The 15,120-nt window shown below is 38.1% G+C and overlaps 1 protein-coding gene across 1 annotated transcript in view; it reads left to right on the forward strand.

Annotated features, from left to right (window-relative positions):
• The window catches only part of Nxph1 (neurexophilin 1), a 300,334-nt gene that overhangs the window by 120,176 nt on the left and 165,038 nt on the right, over positions 1-15,120 (forward strand). The gene's annotated exons all lie outside the window — the stretch shown is intronic.

Raw genomic sequence — 15,120 nt, forward strand, 5'->3', positions numbered from 1 at the left:
TCAAATGATCAAAAACTACAAACACGAAAGTACTTGTGCCTCACGTCAAGCCTTCCCTCTAAGCCAGGAGTCCTGAAGCTTCATTAGTTCATGTCTGCCTGCATATCTCGTTCAGAAATGAGAAACGAGTTGCATATCTTGCAACTCCAGAGAAACACGTAGACCATAAATGGATGCATCTATAGGAAAGGCATGGTTGCTGTCCTCTCAGCTTTTCAGATGAGAAATTGAAGTTGGCTTATGTGAAGTCACACATCAAACAATAATTCATTAAAAAGAAACAAGCAAGTCCAGGCTATGGTCTTTACTGTGTTCTCAGGGGCCAGGAGTGCCAGTATAGGCCGTGTTGGTTGGGGTCTGTGCCTGGCATTGAATTCATTTTAAAAAGTTATCTGTTTAGCTCTATTAGTCCTGTAAGGAAATGTCCACTGCACTGGTTCTTCCTGTAGAAAATGAAGTTAATTTGGTGACTTTTGGCAGGTTATTTTTTCCAGATACCAAAACTCTTGGCCCAGTTAACTTGTGATCACTCAGATGTGCACAAAGTATTTGCGCAAATGCTGGGGGAATGAATTTCAGGATCGCTAGGCTAGAGTTAGTGTCATCAAGCTTAGATAACTGGTTTGGGAACTGATATTCCTGGATTCTTCATAGTTCAGTTGTTTCCTTTGCAACTTGTGCTAATATTTAGTCCTATCATATCATCATTGCATTTTCATCATCATAAACATCTCAACAAGGAGGTGAGAGGTAATTGCTAATAGTGTACTAAGTTTTGTCTTTGGTTCTTGTAAATTCTTCACACTGGCAAGCACATTACCTTGTCCTTTGCTTCCTCTCCAGTGAATGGAACAGTTAAATGACAGTTAAGAGCCAGACACTGCTATGGGAAGAATAGCTTTGATCACTACACAGGAATTTGTTAAAAAAATTGAAGCCATAACTATTGTGAAACTCTTTCATTTAATATTTGAAAGACAGAAGTCCACCCATTCCCTAGATTTAAATGCATATTTTTAAAACTGCAACTAGTTGGCTTCTTTCTTTCTCTTAGGGAATGAGTACACTGAAGAGGTTTGTTGCCTAATGAACCAAGAACCCAAACCTTGGATTTCATTACTGTTATGATTCCAGATCCCACTAGAGTCCCTGATCAAATGTAGCCTCATTAAGTGCAAGAAGCAATGCACTTTTCCATTAAATTGTGCTGAGCTAACTTGCGGCTGACACGAGCCCAAATGAAATGTAATTATTTTAAATCTGTTTCTATTGGACTGTAGTTACCCATCACAAATAGATATTAACACATGCAAAACTGCTGTGAAACCTTACTTACCTAGACTTTATCCTGAGTACGTATGCTGCGTACCAAAGCTATTTAATGAGGCTTTTGTCAATAATCAAATCTAAATATAAAACAATGTGTGGGTTCTTGCTCAGACTAAGTTATTGCTAAGAATAAACAATACATTGTTTTTTCTTCCTCTCTTGAAAATAAAACTTTCATAAACATAAACTCCCTCAGTTTAATATGCTCTGTTTTTTAAGTAGCAAATAAGTTTGTAAACAGATCTATAGCCTATAAAATGAAGGCAAAATCTTGCTAATAATAGTTAACAGTTTTTCGATGCTAGAAATAATTATAAATACTGTGTATGTTAAGTATATATGTTACGTGTTGAGTAACCCACTTAATGCTTTTGTAGGGAAAGAAAGAGAAGCAGAGAGATTTATACCATTAGTGAGTGACAGGACCAGACTTATCACCAGAAAGATGAGATTGCGTCTGTGGTTGTAATGACTCAAATACAGTAGTTTCTCTAGTTCTCCTCTGCATTGCTTCAGTTTCCTTAGGCAAAAAGAACAAACTTCTCATTGAAACAGTGAGAATAGGAACTGCAGAATGAAAACTTTATCTGGTGATATTATGTCTTATTTTGTCTCCCAGTGAGATCGAATATGATATCAAATGCAACTCTGTTTTGAAATGGGAGAAGCAGCTAATAAATGGTTTATAAGATTTGCCTGCAGTGCTCTGGAGTCAGTTAAGAAAGCAGCGACAGGTACAAGCTCCCGACAGACTCTGTCTTGGCTAAAACCGCTAGAGAAAGTGTCTTCCCAGTGACAGCCATCAATGGCTGCAGGGGACAGAAATATCTAGGAGGCAATTAGTGATTCCAGAGGGAAGTGACAGGACGTGGACTGCTGGTGTATGAAAGCTGGGTTTCAGGGCTGTGGATCACAGTAATGACTTTATCAACAACCTTGACTCAACACAAAATAAACCTGAGTTTTAACTGGGCGGTGGTGGCTCACACCTTTAGTCCCAGCACATGGGAGGAAGAGGCAGGTGGATCCCTGTGAGTTCGAGACCAGCCTGACCTACAGAGTGGGCTTTAGGATAGCCAGAACTACACAGAGAAACCCTGTCTTCAAAAACCAAAACAACAGCAAAATTAAGATGAGTTTTAAATGGCATTTCAAGAGGAATTTGCTACTCTTCACAGTTTTATCTATGAAGTCTCAAAATAAATAAACAAATGAATAAATAAGTAAAGAAGCACCAGCAATGTGATAAATTTCTCCCTAGATGTCTTGGGAAGTCTAGCATCTTTGTGTTTTATTGGCTTCAACAATAAGATCAATTTATACTTAAAATAATGGCTTTTAGAATAGACATTTCATATGGAAATGAGTCAAAGGGAAAATAAATATAGTTTTATCATTCAGAAGCAAACATATAACTTTTTGAGTTATATTTTTGGATATAACAACTCTGGGAGGCACATGTATTTGTAATTTAAATATTTTCTTACATTTGTGTGTGTGTGTGTATGTGTGTGTGTATGGGTGGTTTGACTTACTGCATGCTAGAGCAGAATGACGTCAGAAGACAGTTTATGGGCCTTATTTCCTTCTTCCTCCTTATTGTTCCAATGGATCAATCTCAGATCCTTAGGTTTGTGCCTTGACCACATTCATCAAATTAACTTTTAGTTTGTTTTCATAGATCTATAGCTTTGAAGACATAACGTTTTCTTTGTACGGTTTCTTCCCCCTTTCCCTTCTCCGGTACTCTCATGTCCCCCCTCCCCGCCCTACCTACTTAAACAAAGGGCACAGATTTACTTAAACTGCAAAATTTGTCTAGACTCTTCCCAAGTCTGAGGATAATAATTCTACTGGGCTTAACTCCAGTGTTCTGTAAGGAAAAAAAAAAAAACCTGTACAAAAACGGTCAGGCAAGTAATGATTTGTAGAAACCTGCAGGAGGTCTTGGTCCTTGGTCCAGGAGTACTACTGCTGACAATTATACAAATCGTGTTCCTGTGCAATTATCTCAGCAATAACCAGTGGCAAGCAAAAATTACAGAGCCCTGATGCGATTTATGCCCACAGGTTTCTGCATAGCACTTTGTTTGAATCAAAATGGCTATCTTTATTTTTCTCTTGGTTTTCAAGAAAAGAATCAGCTGACTCCTTAGGAGAATATAATTTTCTTCCATCTAGCTTTAAATGGCATTAGCCTAGCAATCAGATGTCAAGGTGAAAAATAAACATGTCTGTTCCTAGTGCATAAATGGCTAAAACACCAGGTAATGTGGGTACCATCACTCTGGCTTTTGCATTTTAAACAGCATTAACCTTGTGTGGTGTAGAGTTATGATTTCTTAAACTGTTTTCTCTCTACAGTGGCCAATCAGTACTGCCGTTTAAAAATATGGTCTGGGCTGTCATGTTTTTCTCTTAAATATGAGGGTACAGTTATGAAAAAAGGAATGATTTGTTTTTTCATTTTTCATGATTACTTTGTGGTATAGTTCCATGTTTCCTTCAACGTCACCATTTAACTCCCTGCATTCAAAACTGCTTGTGTTTACCCTTTGGCCAATGAGAGGAAATTGTACATATTATATAGTTTAAGCAAATCAGATTAGAAGATCTTTTCTCTTCCCTCCCTCCCTCCCTCCCTCCCTCCTTCCCTCCCTCCCTTCCTTCCTTTCTTACTTTCTCCCTCCCTCTCTCCAGCTCTTTTCTCCCTCTCTCCCTCCCTTCCTCTTTCTTTTGTTTTTTTCTTTTTTTCTCTTCTCTTTCTCTCTGATTTTTTTTTATTCAGGTACTAATGGTCACATATGAATTATTTTGAAAATGATAATTTACAGGCTATTACTAACTTAGAAATCAATTTAAAAAACTAAGCATAACTGCAAAACCGAAGGATGAAGAAAATAGCCTCATGTGTAACCTCACTCTTCCACAACCCCTTTTATATAAAAAACAAAATAAAACTGGAGATAAAGGAAAAGTGAAACTTAGTTTTGGTAAAGCTGTTTTTTTTGGGAGTTGTATGGGTTTTATTTTTTTAATGAAAAATAAGAATAGAATATGACAAAAACTCAAGTTTCTGAATATTTAATCTGTAGAATAGAAAAAAGATTTTAGTGTGCAAATGACTTTCTTCTTGAGGATAAAAAATTGATATCCCAAAAGATTGGAAATTTGGTGACTTTTTCAGACTTTTAAAATCATTATTGTTTTTATTTCTGTTTGTGTTTATGCAAAATGTCTTTAGTTGCCTGTGAAGGTAGGTAGACAAGAATGAGTGTTTTGAAGCTATAGTTACAGGTGATTATGGGTGCTGGGAACTGAACTCAAGTCCTCTGGAAGAACAAGAAGCCCTCTTAGTGCTGACTCATCTCTTCAGTCCAAAGACACCTAGTACCCTCTAACTCATATTATCTCATATAATAATATAATATAATATAATATAAAATAAAAGTATCTCATATTATCTTCCTGAGAGTTAGTATTCATAATTTGATTTTTATTCCTATTAAAATGTCATAAGCAATGTAATTATATAATTTCCCATATTTAAATGCTGAAGAAGAAACCACCCATATAAATAAATGCTTGCTGACTAAATATTGCTGATAATCTTGCCTGAAACCCAAGCAAGATCCATGATTATTTGGTCTACTGGGAATATTCTCACATTTTAATTATAATTAGGATGGTTTTTTGTTTTACTGGAATGGAAGGATTGTTATAAAACTTTTCTAGGCCACCGAGTTAGAACATATGTAGCAATATAATGTTAGATTTATGTATACATTCAGCACTATTTTTCTCTTGAAGTCTTGCAACTGCATTTATTTAATGAATTACCAAGTCAATGTGTAAGTCTGGATCAACTTGAACACTTGCTCTGATTAATACCACAGTCTCTAGGCTGTTTGAAATTGAGATCTATTAGGGATTCCAAGTGTCACAAGCTTTCTGATGAGTTTGGGGGTTTCCTGTGGTCCTCAGGAAACTTTTCATTGCTTATTTTTGAGCAGATTTCTTTAAAAAAATCTTTAACAGTGGAACTGAATATCAAGATTTTAATATAAAGGAGCCAAAATTGTTATATCAGCAAATAGGGTGAACTCAAGGAGGTATAGGGGGTATGTAAGGAGGTCAAGATGGGCACTGTGTTTGTTAAGAGGAACAGTATTCGTCCTCACAAGACATACAATTAATGAAACACTTAAAATGATCAAAGGAAAGAAATGAAACAGGGGTGTACAAATTCTTAATATTGCTTCAGTGTTAGACTTCAGTCCTTTAGGATGCACTGAAGTTGTCTAAAACTGCAGTAATAGCCAGGGGCAGTTCTTCAGTCTAATGAGACAGCTGCGATGTGAACTGGGGGGTGATATGCTCATCAGAGGAGAAGAGATGTGCACCATACGGTGTGAGATCACCTCACATTCATCAGAATGAGCCCTTGAGGGATCTTTTGATTTGATACTTAGAATACCATGCTTCTGAGGTCATTTATGGGTTTTCAGGGATGTGCACATCAGTTCCCCTCAGCTCCCTGGACTAAGAAACACATACCCATCTACAATAGAAGGTTCTTTTTCTGCTAATGCATGGTATTTCTCATACTGTCTCATCGTTTTTCTTATGATCCCAATTCTGGAAAAGAAAAAAAAAACTTTTTTGGTCAGAAGAGAGGGTTTTAAATTTGGTTTTAAAATTTGTCTTAGTCCTATTAGTGTTCAAGCTGATGATATATTGCCACGAAGGGGCATATGGAACCTTGGGTTTTTTTGGAGCAAGACACATCCAGATTCTTCCACTGGAGCTTGACAACAGTTCAGGTCAGTTCTCATCAGCCAGTGTGGTAGTGCCCTGCAGTTGAGTGTTATCCCTGATAAAGGGTATGTCATCGGAAAAGTCACAAGATGAAACGATTGTCTGCAACTCAGTTATGTGGATGTCAACAACCTGTGGTTCCAATCTCTGGGAGTGAATTCGGTCCACCGGCTTTTGGGAAATAAACACAGCTGAGGCACTGACGTCCAGTGGGGTTCTTTTGCTCAGTTCTCTAATGGTGACTGCGTTTGTGAATCAACCAAGAACAGCCTTTTCTGCTGTGGTCACTTTGCTTTTATTTCCCGTTTTGAAGTGTGACTCTTTGATGGATGTGTAAGGAATTCACTTAGACACCTCTGACAGGACATACCAGACGGAAGATAGGACTTGATTTTAAGCAACCCCCATGCTACAAAGCAATGACGTAGACTGCTGAGTTACACGCAGCAAGCTGGTTTGTAAAGAGACCAAGCATTGTGTGACAGAAGCACCTAAGTCCCTGTTCAGGCTGAGAGCCTTTGAGGGCTGGAAAGAAGGCATTGTCTGAAAGGAGAGAAGAAAACCTCACCAAGGTTGAAGCGCACCAGGACGTTAAAGTTCGAGGCGACATTTGTTGACCCTAGGTTCGGCTCTCTCCAACCTTATTTCTTTGTTCTTGGCAAGGACCCTCTGTTAGAGTGCAGACTGTCTCCTTTACAGATCTTGTTTCCGACTTGTTCATTGCTGGTTTCCAGCCTTCTTACTTTCCATTTCTAACACATTTTGTTTGCGATCTGTGTGTCTCCACGATGTTTTTGATCCCCTTTAAAACTCTGGTTTAAATAGAACACTTGGGATAGATTTTTAAAAACATAACAGCCTCGCTATGAACTGTAGTCCCTGATCATCTTTTTATCTGTAGTTGGGAACCAAAAGACCTAGTTTCAGGTGCTGTAATTTTCACCGGGGTTAAAGGTTGACCGTTGTGTTTAGTTATTGCTGCAAAGGTATAGTCTTTCTCCCCAACTCTGCTTGATACCCGCGTGTATAAGACTGTGTTTACTCATGCAGTGTTCTGTCTTCTCCATCCCCTCCATTCAGAGTAAGGCTTGACTGCATAGATGCAGATACTGAGTACCGGCTATGGTTAGTTATCACCCAATCGAAAGTGCTTTTACAATGGATCCACTCAGGGAGAAGCAGAAATGTGGAGAAGAAAGGCTGTATAGTCCTGTGTTCTGAGAGTCGCTACTGCATAACAAATTACCATAGGATTATGGCTCAACACAGCAACCGATCAGTAAGCAGGATTTACATATGACTGCTCAGCTCTGTACAGTCTGGAGTTAGCTGTGGCCCTGGTACTTCTCAACTCAGCGTAGAGGAACCAGGGTAACGAAGGCAGGTGGTCATGTTTAAAGGGCAAATTAAAGATGATGTATAAAGCTCGCATAACACCACTCCATAAGAAATAAATTGTGTGTCTGGGTATGTATGAGGCACAGTCACATTGCAGAAGTATTTTGAACATTTTTGGAAAATATAGATTATTGCATATTACTTTATAATGAAACTATACCAAGTTTCCTTATGTAAGTAAAGAAAGCCTGTTTAGTAAAAATTATGGTGATTAACTTTTATTTAGTGCTGATATTATTAGTTGATTCTCACAACTTATGAATTGATTATTGAATTTTGCTCGTTTACAGAGGAATAGACAGAGATGCAAGGGAGTAATATGGATGCTCACTTAATAACAGTCAAATGCCAAAGGTAGATGGTAACTCCAAGTTGGCTAGGGTTTGGGATTCTTCTGTCTTCACTGTCCTTTCTTCTTGAAGTATTAAAAGTGAACAAAAAGTCCTTCCTTCATGAGTTACGAACTGGGGTTAGAAGTGCATGTTATTATTATAGGGCATAATTTGTGTGTGCATGCATGCATGTGTGTTTTAGTGTGACTTTTATCATACTCTAAGAAGGGTATGTATTATAAATGCTTAACTATAAAAGAATAGGTAGTCTCTCTCTTCCTAAGGCCAGTTTAGTTTAAAATGCCTTACAAGATCAATTAACATGTTTCTTTAAAATCTTCACAAGAAAAGTTACATAATATCCCGGGGCATACTTGCTTTGGGGCCTCATGGATTATGTCAAAATCCTTTGTAATTCTTATAATCTTGGGTAAATTCCTGACCCCTCCCCTCAGGACCTGATTTTCCTGGCTGGTGGAATAGAACTTCTGAAAATCACCTTTAATGGCTTTGAGGACAAAATAATACACTGTGTTCAACAAGTCCCTGGCAGTAATAGGTTCTTATCCAATGCTGTTTTCTTTAATGGTGTTTCGAGTGTTGCACAGAACTGATGCAGTAAAAACCCTTCTTTCCCTCTCAAGCAGTTGCTACCCTCTAAAGGCAAGTAGGCCCGTATTGAAATCCACACACTAAATCACTTAGCTATGGCTCTCCGTGCTGCCCTGCCCAGCTCACTTTTCAGTATTCAGTGGTGTGTTGGACTCCGCCTTGTACAAAACCTTTCTTCAACTTTAGTATAAGGAAATAAATCTAGGTAGCTTCTTAATTTTCTGATCATTCTCCCCAGTTTATTCCCAGCTTTGGATGCATTTGATGTCTTGTTTGTAGACCAAGAACCCGTCCTTCCTCCCCACAGTCCTATCACAAAAATAGAACAACAACCCCTTAAATCCAGGTAATTATTTAAATTTTTGATGGATTTCTTTACTATTGGCTTTCATGACGCAATATCTTATCTGCTTTATTTATTCTAACTAGGAACGTTTTTATTTCATTTTGAAGTACTTGTTATTGAACATGGAATCTTCCAAGTATTATTCAAGTGTGTTACCACCAAGCTACTCTTCCGGCCCTTACCTATGTATGACCATGAGAATAATCATTGTCAAGTCCTTATGATACATAGTTGTTGGAAACCCTTCTAGACTTGACATATCAGAGAATTTAGGCTCCAATGAAGAAGGTTAATGGAGGTTTAAAAGTGAAGTTAGCTATTGATTTTGTCTTACTTATCTGGTACACATGAGGATCAATTAAATTGACTATGATTGATAATATTAACATGAGAAGGTTTCTTCCTTCCTTCCTTCCTTCCTTCCTTCCTTCCTTCCTTCCTTCCTTCCTTCCTTTCTTTCTTTCTTTCTTTCTTTCTTTCTTTCTTTCTTTCTTTCTTTTTTTCTTCCTTTCTTTGTTTCCTTTTTTTTTTCAAGACTGGGTTTCTCTGTAATCACCCTGGCTGTCTTGTAGACCAGGCTGGCCTCAAACTCAGAGATCTACCTACCTCTGCTTCCTGAGTGCTGGGACTAAAGGCATGTGCTGCCATGCCTGGCAATTTCCCTTTTTCTTGAGCCCTTGTGTTACCAGCAGCCTTACTTTAAAACTGTGAATTCATGACACAGAATGCCTGAGCTGGGTGTTTCATCCTTGCTAGCTAGTGTTTGCAGTATTGAAAGATGGAAGAGAAACATCCTTTTTACCCATCTGTGGACACTGTGAGCTACAATACCATTCTGTTAGGCAAGATGAAACTAATGGATCAGTAGTAGCATGACTGTGTGTGGGTAGCTAAGCAATTTTACTGGAATTAAAGACTTTTGCAAAGAAGGAAATACATGCCTGGTGTTGTAGTCACAGCAAATACACCCTGTGGATGGCAGTTGAGGGATGTGCTCAGAGGTAGAATGGTGAATCAGAACTCATGAAGTTCAAGTTTGATTCCCAGCACCATAAACAAACAAACAAACACACAAATAACACTTAAAAATTCTATGACTAGAAAGACCAGAAGAAGAAATCTACCTTAAAACTTGGAATGTGACTTCATGCTCTCTGAGTTCTGTCATCTCATAGGCCCATGTCAGCTATGGGCCAACCTTTCCTTCTCATTGTGATTTTTAATAATTTTCTAAAAAGTGCATCAGTCTAAAACAGACTTCAAAGTATTTTTAGTTAGAGTCAATTGCTGAACTTTTTTACCTTGCTTCTCATTTCATTATTTTAAAGACAGATGGCTGCCATCCCTTTTGTTCATTATTCTGCTAAGTCTTCTATCATTCTTGCTCTGGTTTTGCAGGTAATTAGGAAACTGCAAAGAAAGATGAAAAATATTGGAAAATTGATCATACCCTAAAATATTAGGGATCTAACTGTAGAACACCAGCGCTCACTAAAAAAGGTGTATGTGATTAGAAAGCATTGTTTTCTTCCTCCCATTATGTCCTTTGAGGCTTTATAGGTGTGAGTTTAAAGTTTCTTTTAGGTTAGAAAGTGTTGCTTTTGTTTTAAGTGTTTTTACTAACATTCAAACATGCTGGATAAAGTTATAGATCATTATTATTTGTATTGCCAATTTTAATAAAGATATAGCTTCATTTGAATTTTATTTATTCCTTGATTTTTTGTCAGATTTTACAATTATCTTCCCCTTAGATATACATACTATTTTTTATTTAAAAAAATCTCTTAGTTGAGTTCCCTAAAATTTTTAGCATTTAAGTCTCTAGGTACATTTAGACGTCACTAACACAATCAGTTGGTTAGAAAACTTGGTTTCTAGTTTTTTCTTCAGTTAGTAAAACCAACTAAATCTCTGCAGATTTAGTTTTGTAATTTTTATCTCATATTTTCCTTTTCAGGACACTGTTACAAAGACATGAAGTTTAGTCATAGAAATTAAAATATAGTGTTGACCACAGAATGAGCCATTGTGGTATCACCATTTGAAGTGAACATGGCATACTGGGCCAGTTCTCAATTTGTTTGCTAGCTCTAAATTATCTATAGACTTGTAGTGACTCCCGGGAGCACTGTTTTTCCGAAATCACAATGAGGTTGACATGAAAGATGGCCAGAATTGATTACAGATATCTGTTGTGGAGTAGCAAGGGGAAAATGATGAGAGAGCTTCCATTCCCTTCAGTGTTCCAGCGGTTACTCTTTAAAAAGAGAACCTCTTTCCAGGTCGATTTGATGCTTTATGTACAGAGCAGACTCCTAGGTGACAGAATACACATTTGAACATTTTGAACATGTGCTTGAATTTATATGGCAGAGTTGGGTCACCCAAAAAGGAAACATCTAGAAGGTTAGAATTATCAAAAGACTACCCGTTATGATGTTTTCATATTTTTAGACCCAGCCTTCTCATTTTCTAAAACAAAGGATAGTCTGAGACTAGCATTCTGTTTGCAGTAATATCTTCAGACTACTGACATCCAGAGCATCTGAACAATGACTTTCTGAATTATAAATACTCTTAGTGAGGGAAAGCACTGCTCTAATCTTCGTCATTGCATTTGGTGTGACATATTGCAATGGAGTGTACCCTTGGTCACACTGTTCCTCTCATCTCAGTAGTAGCCATTTAAGTAGATTCCATGTTATTTTGAATGCATCCTTGGATGTCAGACTATAGATAAGTATTCACAGCTCTTTGGCAAAGTGTAAGGAAAACTCCTTGTGGGAGGCGAGAGGCCCGGCTGGAGTGTCAGGGAAAGGAGAGCAGAAGAGGAGTTTGAGATGAGGAGATATCTGTGTCTATATCTCCATTAACGCCACTGTCAGGCTATTGGATTGGTTTCTCTCAACCTTTTGTGTGCAATTCCCCAGCATAGTTGTTGGATGCCGAGCAACCGTGCAACCATTCTCTCAGTAAGTGGTTTAGGTAAGGGCCTTTTTTTTTTTTTTTGTCATTTAGCTCTTACATACTTAAACAAAAACTCAATTTGCTAAGGTTTTTAACACTTGATGCCCATTCTCTTTACCCATTTTTAGCACCTGCTCCCTTGGTGGTATTTACAACACATGTGGCTGCAGATTATGGCGTTTTGGCTAGTATTTACCACACTAACCTCTGTTAGTTCTCCTAGTATTTAGGCAACAAGACCCTCTGGATTGAAATATTAGTGTATCATAAGTACAACAATATTCCCTCTGCTTTTCAAGTAATGGAATTTTAAGCTGAAGGGCAACATTAGTCATAGCTAAGGGAATCCTATATATTGTCCCAGTAAAATACACGGATGCACATCCTGGGACACTCAGCTGGACTCTGATACTTGTAATGGAATGTTTCCTTGTGCTTTGCTGTTTTGATGCCCGTAAAGAGGAAGCATGACTCTAAGAAGGGTATTTGGTTGGTGAAGGAGAGTATCACAACTGCTGAACAAGCTGTGTGTGCAAATTGCCTGTGGGTGCATGGGCTGGCGGGGGTTTCCTTACTTCTTACAATGCTCCCTTTGGGAAATGAGGGAAGCCTGTGCACTTCATTCCTTCTCCCTCACAATTTCTCTCATTCCCCTGGGCTGTTTGCAGTAATTAGAATAGTGTACCAGGAAAGAGTGGTAGGTTTTATTTTTGACTCCACTGCCACCTGAGAGACAGGCTTTCTACTCAGAGGTGTTCAGCCTAAGGGTAAAAACAAATGAGTAGACATTATAGAATTGGTTATGTGTCATATGGATCAGGGATCCTGCTGGCAGACACAGATTCCCTGACTGAATCTTTTGTGACTGACATTTCTCTTAGATCCCCTAACTCCAGGCTGACTAAAAGACTTTATTAGAAGGAATGATACAGGTTTGTAAAGATCCATATGAGCTCACACAGAAAGAAAAAATGTGAAGAACTAATAAAAGGAAAAATTGTATAAAAAGAGTTCTGTTAAGTCAAGAAACCTAGATGATGATTCAGTAATTTATTGATAATTGTCAAGAAATAAAAGAATTAATAGTTCTTTATAGTAAAAGTATATGACATTATTTTGATATATATATATAATGCAACTTACAGGTACTAATAAATATATTTATTGAGCACTTAACCAAGTTATGAATCCTAATAATAATCATTTGTTTAGATTTTTATTTGAATTGAGTCTCACTTTTGAAGAAAGAAGTGTCTTCCTCATCTATAACAGGATAAGCCAAACCTGGGATTATCTAGAGGTAACTACATTTCTATCAAATATTACAAAAAAACCTGTCAGCTCCCATCCTAAACTTTCGGTTCTGTGGGTTCTCTCTTCTTTCTCAGTCTGCCACATTATTTAGTTAGAAGAATGAAAGACTCCCTTAACTCTATGTAAGGGAGAGTGCCTCTATAGGCAAAAATCAGTCTTATTTTATAGAATCGAGTCCAGTCATCACAGCTGAATTTTCATAGCTCTTTGGTAATATCCACTCACTAGCTAGCAAGATGTTTATACTCCTTTTAAACTCCTAAGTGTACAATAAAAATAATATATATCTTTAAAGCATAAAGCCATTTTTTAAAATGCTCATACATCAATGTTACTATTTTTATAAGTGAAGAAGCAAATGAGACTTTAGGAAGCACTTCATGACTCTGGACAATAAGGAAAAATATAATGCCAACATGTAGTATGAGATATTATAAATGGACATGATCTCAAAAGACATAAAACTGCATTGGAGTGAGATTTTCGTAGGGGAGGGCTACTCACTTTCATCAAAAGATGCCTTCCCTCCTTCTCCAGAGTCTACAGTGCCTACTTGTGCTCGGTAGTAACATAGTGAGGAATTCTTCAGGAGAGTTAGTTATACTAGTTAACTGCCTTGCCAGAACTATAAACCCGGGGGAAAGCTCAGTGAAAAATTGATGGGCAGTTGAGCTTAAAGAGGAAACCAAACAGCTACAAACCAAATGAATAAGTGATGCTTCTTCAGTTCATCAAGGCCAGAGGAGTTCCTGCCAGTTGGGATCTGAACAAGGTAGGTTGTGTGCAAAAGGGCATGGCAAATGTCATCCCTAATTCTTGGCATAGAACTAAGGATACCCCATTCCATCCTTCCTTTGCTTCCAGGCCACTTAAATTATAGGTTTATTCCATATCTTATTAACTGCTTATCCCACGGACACGAATGCCATGAGCCTTTTGAGCCACTCTCAGTGGCTGTGCAGTCTTCTGTTTATTGTCTATGGGCCACCCTACTTTCCTGCTGCAAAGCAGGCTCAAGCCAAGCTGCAAAACTAATTTTTACAAACAAGTACTTTAAATCAGTGTAGCAATAAATTAATTTCATGCCTAGTCTAAATGGTGCTGTTAATAAAAATAGAACTCGTGTGGTGCCTGAGAATGACTGTACAGGAGATGCTGGCTCGCTCCTCAGCCTTTGCCATTGCTCACAGTTCTTTCTTTCCAAACGCTGCCAGGAGCTGTGTCAGTTGCTGGCTGAGGGTGCATAACAGCCGACTGCAAGGAAAGTTGGCAACACCTTGCTGAAGGCATATCTCAAACTGAGGAATCCTGGCTGGCATCTTGGTTAGTAAGCACGGTAGCTTTCCCACAGGATCGACTGTCTACTCCAAGTTCCTGATGGGAAGGGAAATTCAAGCAAGAGAAGTGATACGTGCCACTTGAATGTATTACTGATAGGCAATTCATTAAGACTTCGTGTTTTTCTGTTATTTCAGAACTCCTTCCAGGTGAATGAAGTGTGGCCCATTTCTGTTATAAAATCTTGTTAGTCACTAGCTGTTCAAGCATAGGAGAAGGAGTACATAGGTTGTAAGCTCTCTTATTTATTTATTTAGGCATTTATTTATTTATATTTCTCTATTGGAAACAAATGACGGAACAAGATGCATTGGATGATTTTGTGTTTTGTTTGGTTGACTCATCGGCTGCCAGTATCAAATCATTCTACTGAGTGTCCTCCTGGTTGCTGAATTGTGTTTTCTCAGGAAAGGAACTTCAAAAGTCCATTAGACAGTGGGTCAGAGAAGCGCGTGGAGTCACATTTGGAAATTGGCACCTCAGAGGAAAGGAAAGCTACTGAATTATTTCCCAAGATTATACAGGCAGTTTTAAGGATCATTCTCAGAAATATAGAGGGTAAAGATAGACAGACTCCTGGACACTGTCACCATGGATGTCCCTTTCAGGCCAAGTGTATGTGCTTTGGCTGTTATTAGAGCGTCCACTCCTCTCCTCTCAAGA

This window comes from Myodes glareolus, chromosome 25 (assembly GCF_982192425.1).
Source record: "Myodes glareolus chromosome 25, mMyoGla1.1, whole genome shotgun sequence".
In the NCBI taxonomy this organism is placed as follows: domain Eukaryota; kingdom Metazoa; phylum Chordata; class Mammalia; order Rodentia; family Cricetidae; genus Myodes; species Myodes glareolus.